We start from the raw sequence: 5,908 nt of genomic DNA on the forward strand, positions 1-5,908 counted from the left end.
CTTTTACATAATTTCATCGACTTTTTCAATAATAGGTCGACCGGAGCGAGGTACGTCTTTCGGATCGAAATTTTCAGAACACACACAAAAAACTTCCAGTTAGAAAATCTATAAGTTACGGAAGGAAATTTGTATGAAATGTGACTTTCATTGGCAGTTCAAGAGTTCGTGATATGAAGAACTCCAAGTAGTAAAAGTTCGCGTTATGGAAGTTCCACTGTATTTGTACATAAATACTAAAATATCAATTATTTTTATTTTTTTGCCTGAGCGTAAGAAAGCAATTGGATAAATGGCACCTTTTGTTCTTACATTTCTTGTTGTTAAATATACTTTTAGGCGTGCACGCACTATCGTAGTGTTAATCTCTTTGTGTGACGTTTATATCAATATCTTCAAATAAATAGTTTCGAAAAATTTATGCTTTCAATTATTTATTTACTATTTATAGCTCGTATATCTAAATAAAAAAGGCTCCCTGGAATGCAAGAAAAATTATTGGAGCAATTAGTATTTAGTCGCTACAGAACAAGCACAACCTCAAATTACTTCGGTTCAACCTCAAAGTGTGGTTAACAGCACATCGATTATGGCCCGTACCGGAGGAATAAGACAACAGCCAAATATAAGCAGCGGGACGCAACGCCGATATCCACAGCAAGGGCTCACCACAGCCTACAGCACATTTGCGGAGATCAAGTGGATTGTGTACACACTGACCGCCATCGGTCTGTTGCCATTTTACAACATAGACAACGATTATGAAATCGGTCCCATACGTCGCAAGCGTCTCATCACCACCCTCTACACGAGCGGCTTGCGTGCATTGTGCATCCTGCTGCCCATCGCTAGTACGTACCTGATATTTTCACCCATCGGCGGATCCAATTTCCAAATTTTCGGCAGTGTGGACAGTGTGAATGTCTCTTTGCACGTATTCCTAACAATTTTCTGCTTCCTCACCATCACGTGGGGTTGCGCGTGGAAATCGCACGACTTTCAGCAGATTGTCAACAAGTTACTGCTAATCGATCAGCAACTGCAAGCCCACACAAGTCTCGTGTCACCTATACATAACGATTGCGCCTTTTATAGACGCTATTTGGTGCAACTGTGCATCTTGATAATGCTGCCATTTCAGATTATCTTATTCAGTAAAAATATGTCCACATCGGGTCTTTTTTCGCTTTCGTTCTATGTGATAGAGAACAACATCAGTGATTTATTTGTAATTTTCATAGCGCTTCTTTGCCATCTACTGGCAATGCGGTTTCGGTATCTCAACGCCTACGCAAAGTCCTTCGCAAACGAAGGGAAGCAGCAACAACGGTGTTGTAGCAGGCCTTTAAATCCATCAATTTTCTATGTGATTCTTCCGGAAGAGCGGCATTATTCAGCACCAGCAGAAAATCGCTTTATCAACGCCAGTTCCTTTATATATCGCATGCACTACGATCTGCTCAGAATCTACAAACTGCTTAACGACTATGTTGGCCCTGCTCTGTTGATGTACTTCGTACATATATTCTATGTGGTATCGGTGGTTATATATTTTATGGCTAAAAGAAAGAGCGTTGACAGGTTCATTTTGTGGCACACTGGCTCACTGTATTTGCACATTAGCATCATAGCGCTAATCTCACGCTGCTGTAGCACGCTGACTAAGGAAGTAAGTTATGTTCGAAAATAATTTTTCGTTTGTGAGTCAAGAGAGAAAATATTGGTTTTATACACAATTTTCAGGCGCATCAAATGTCGGCAATCATTTCCAGTATTTATGGACGTAATGAAAAGTGCCGGAAAATTGTAAGTATTGAATTTTTTTTGGCCTTATTTATTTTTTTTATATTTTTTTGTATTGTTAATTTTTATGTTAATATTTTTTTTTTACTTTTATTTGTCTATTTTTATTTTATTTTTTTTATTTTTTATTAATTTATTTTTTTTTATAGTTTATTTGAGTTTATTTATTTTTTCTTATTACAAGTATGTAGTTTTTTAATTAATTATTTTTTCTATTGGACTTTATTTAATTTTTTTTTTTAAGTTTTTGTTATTGTTTTTGTATTATTTTATTTTATTTCATGTTTTATAATTTTTTTTATTTTTTATTTTTTTTTATATAATTTTTTTTGTTTTTGTTTTTTTTTCTTTGTTTTATTTAATTTTTTATTTTTTTTATTTATTTTTATTTATTATTTAATTTTATTTAGTTTTTTAACATTGTTATAATTTTTTTGGATTATTTTTTATTATTATTATTTAATTTATTTATTTTTATTTTATTATTTATATTATTTTATTTCATTTTCTTTTATTTTTTATTTTTTTTAATTATTTTTTAATTGTTTATTTTGTTTTTTTTATTTTATATTATTAAATAATTATTTTTTTTTTTTGGACTTTATTTAATTTTATGTACTTTTTTTACTACTAATTTTTTCCGTTTTCTTTTATTAATTTTACAGTTTATTTTGTCTTATTTTTTAATTTTATGTTGCTTTATTTTCTTTTATTTTATTTTTTGTCTAATTTAATTACAGTATAATTTTTATTATTTTGTTATTTTGTTTATTTGTCATTTTATTTACTTTTTAATTTCTTTCAGTTCAATTTTATGAATTTTTAATATTTATTTTTAATTAATTATATTTTTATATTTTTCAAAATTAAATTTTTTTTATCTTTTTTTTAATATTATTTTATTTAATTTTTTATTTTATTGTATTTTTTATGTTTTATTTTAGTCTCTTTCACAATACTTTACCACTGATAAACTCACTTTTACAGACGGACAAGTTTTTAACTACAAATCTTAAGTTGGATATACAATTTACCGCCTGCAAACTCTTTACAATTGACAACTCTACACTTTTTAAGGTGAGATCAGTTATTTCAGAATACAAAATATAGATTTTTTCTCTTTCCTCAATAGTTGTCTTGCTCAGTTGTAACATATCTTGCTATTTTGAGACAGTTCAAGCATTTGGAAAACAAGTCGCGATCATAAACCAATATTGATGACAAATATGCGTTACAGCTCGGTTTTCAAATCCAATAGAATGTAATCAGTTTGTGAATTGTAAAAAAAAAAGAAACTCCTCTCAATAAATATCGTATATGTTATTCAAAATACCGCCGAAAATTGTTTTCTATTTTCCCAACCTTCAGCCATTTAATCGAGACTGTGGCTATCCTTAACAAACCACAAAGATATTGGAACTTTATATTTTATCTTCAAGGCCTGAGCAGGAATAGTTGCCACATCTCTTATTATCTTAGACTTTAATGTTAATTTTTTCCGAAATTATCTATGAAAAGTTCTACACTTCTTCCTAATTATCTCACGTCGTTTACCTGATAATCTGTATTTATATTTTTTAAACAGTTTATTGCAATCCGCTTAAGCTGAAATTTGGAAGTCATTTCGCCACTGACCTCATCGATAAGCAATGATCTTCGTCTTATCGCTCGGTAAGCATGGAAAAATTAAAATATTGCCATCAAAAATCAGTAAAATATAAATCTTTTGTTCACAATTAATAATACAGTCATTTATATTCTGCTCAGATGAGACAATAACGATTTATTTGTTGTAAATATTGCATTTAATTAAGGAACTGTCTTGTTATAAGCGCTTAAGGCAAGCAAATTGACAACGCCCGCGCCGTGAAATATTCTCATGTAATATACATATGTGTAGTACTCGTATGTACTTGCTTACAGGCAAGTAAATTTGTATGTTGTTGACCAAGGCATCATGTAAAGCCATATGTAATATGCGCATAATATTCACCACTACTTGGTTTTCTTGAGTATCTAAATTTAGCACTTGAGAATGCCAGTGAAGCAGATATTATTATGCTTCCCTGCAGGAAATCGCTCATTACCACCCAAGATGAACCTATTTCGTCTCTGAAGTTTTCTTTTTTAACACAAACGCAAGATTACTCTTAAGATCATTAGCACTTAAGAAGGTTGTAAACATGCAGAGAACATCGAGAGCATTCAACAGGCGATGCTCCTCAGCATGTATGGTGCCCTAAGGTTCACTCCAATCATGACACTTAATGCCATCTTGCACTTAGTGCAATTACACATCGTCGGAAGGTCTATGGCAGCGAAAGTTGCTATCAGACTCAGAGAATCTGGGTTCTTAAAAGAACAAGTATCTGAAAAATCGGATATCCGCACGCACTTTGACTTCATACCGGATCACTTGAGTTATTGCGTCGCCAAACCGAACTTTGGCGGCTCCTTCTTTACGCATATACCGACAAGAAAGGAGGTAGGAAGAAGCCATTGGAGGAGAGGGGTGGAGAGATTCTCTACGAATGTGTCAAAGCTTTCAGGGAAAAGTTGGTGGAGGGGTTTACTGTCAAGAGCTCTCTATCAACTCCAGCTTCAGACTTCCTTACTATTGTAACGTCTTCCAAGGCTAAGTTGCAGCCATCAATGTAGCAGTAGTTCTGCTGCTGCGTAGTGGAGCCTCCTTCAGTAAAATAAGCATCCATTCAGATAACAGAGCGACGACTAGTCATGAACTCATTAACAGTGCGTTCAGGGTTAGTCGAAGGGTGCTTAACCTCGCTATCAATAGCATCGATTGTCTTTGTGATAAGACTGGTATGCCAGGCCATAGCGGAATCACTATTGCAAAAAACCGCTGTCTGTAGAATGGAAGCAGGTCGGCGCTCCCACATCTTCTTTGTTCTACTACTAGATAGCTGGGCTTCATGGAAGCTTTGCCCAAGATCAATCGCAATAAATCTAGCTTTCGTCATTTTCCGTTAAATTTTTCCTACAGGGCACCCTTATAAGCACAGTGGTTAGACAATTTTCCTTAATTAAATTATGGCAGTCACGGCGAACTCAATTATAATTAAACCATAATTTTCACTGTCTTAATGTTTCTATTGCTTTTGCACTCACTTGATGACAAGCATTCATTTATAAATTTATGATTATAGTGGAATACATAAGAGGCGCATTCCTTCCTATTTGGGATTTATGTGAGAATATGCAGCAATGGAATGCCTGACATTTTGTATCACAACTTTATCAGTTTGAAGAATAAACGTCACTTGTATTATTGAGACTATTAGTATCTCTCTCTCTCACTTTTAGTAGCTCAGTGAGAAACTGCAAAATTTATGCAGAGAATTCAAGCACACAACTGTGAAACGAAAAGCCGTAGTGTGATAAAAATTAAACGATTTCGGAAAATATGAAACGAAAAATATTGAGAATTTTTTAGAACTAAAATTTTCTTCGAAATAAGATTTTAAAACACTATATACTATATATAATTTTTCAAGTTATCATCTATGTCAAATCCATCAGATTCTACCCATAAAAGAATCGTGTGCTTTGGTATTGAGTATAGCAGTTTCCGCTCTGTGAGCTTTATCACGAGTTGTTACAAGAAAACTTCTGAAACAAAGCTTTTGCGCGGTTCACTTGATCACTTTTCAAGTGCGTTCTAAGGAGGTTAAGTGTTAACGTTGTTGTCTTCCAATTCGCACCAAGCACTGCTCTAATTCTCTTGAAATTAATTGCCATGGACGTGCTTAAGCAGCAAATTGTGCGTGACCTTATGCCATCAATTAATAATTTCGAATCGTTGATGGTGCTGACACAGCACTAACGCCTTTAAAAAGTGCCGCCACTGATTAAGGTCAGTCCCTTTGCGCGCTCTTCCAACCACAGCTAAAATATGTCGTTGAATTCCCACACCCTCACGGCTCTCGCTCTCTGGCAATCACTTGAACGCTCTCGCTGCTGAACGCCAACGCAAAGCTCATCAGTGCTAGGCAGACAGCGAAATGCGCATCACAACACTGCGTTGCGTCGATCTTCATTATGATGTTTGCAAATGATTCCGCGGTAGACAGATGTATACTAAATG

Source organism: Bactrocera dorsalis, chromosome 1 (assembly GCF_023373825.1).
Source record: "Bactrocera dorsalis isolate Fly_Bdor chromosome 1, ASM2337382v1, whole genome shotgun sequence".
Lineage (NCBI taxonomy): Eukaryota > Metazoa > Arthropoda > Insecta > Diptera > Tephritidae > Bactrocera > Bactrocera dorsalis.